Source organism: Dipodomys ordii, unplaced genomic scaffold (assembly GCF_000151885.1).
Source record: "Dipodomys ordii isolate 6190 unplaced genomic scaffold, Dord_2.0 Scaffold292, whole genome shotgun sequence".
In the NCBI taxonomy this organism is placed as follows: Eukaryota; Metazoa; Chordata; class Mammalia; order Rodentia; family Heteromyidae; genus Dipodomys; species Dipodomys ordii.
In genome coordinates, this window is record NW_012267508.1 from 44,618 (window position 1) to 45,283 (window position 666).

General features: G+C 43.7%; 1 protein-coding gene across 1 annotated transcript in view; it reads right to left on the reverse strand.

Moving 5' to 3' along the window:
• LOC106001372 (zinc finger protein 33A-like) overlaps positions 1-666 on the reverse strand; it is a 4,830-nt gene that overhangs the window by 312 nt on the left and 3,852 nt on the right.

Sequence of the window (666 nt, forward strand, 5' to 3'; positions counted from 1 at the left end):
TAGATAAGCAGAAGGGTTTGCCTGGGAAGGTGGCTCAGTGTCAGAGCACTTGCCATGCATGCATGAGGCCCTGGGTTCAATTCCCCAGCACCACATAAGAAAAAAAACAAAAAGCTGGAAGTGGCACTGTGGCTCAAGTAGTAGAGTGCAAGCCTTGAGCTGAAGAGCTGAGGGACAGCACCTAGGTGCAGAGTTCAGGCCACAAGACCAGACCCCCCACCCCAAAAAAGTAGAAGGGTGAACAGTGTGATGGAAGAGGTTAAGTGAGCAACTAGCTAAATCTTGCAATGTGAAGTCCACTGTCCTTATCTTGTAAATGGAATCATAGGCAGGATTTAAGGATTCCTTTTTTCATTGTGAAAATATTGTAAAGAAGAGTTATTATTTTTGAACAATTGAAATAAATTCTGAAATTGTTGAAGCCACAGGAAGCCTGAGCTGAAGCACTGAAAGAAACCTCCTGTTCCCAGAGAGAGATTTCTTCAGAACAGCCCACAGGGCTCATGCTTTGATTCCTAGGTTTTATGGAGGCCAAGATTAGAGAATCTCCTTTGAAGCCAGCTCTGGCTGACTTCAACTCAGTTCCTGAATTCAAAACCTCATATTGGCACAATAACGTTCCTTCATGAATGTGTGAAAGTATTGCTCTTCATGTAACCAAACAGC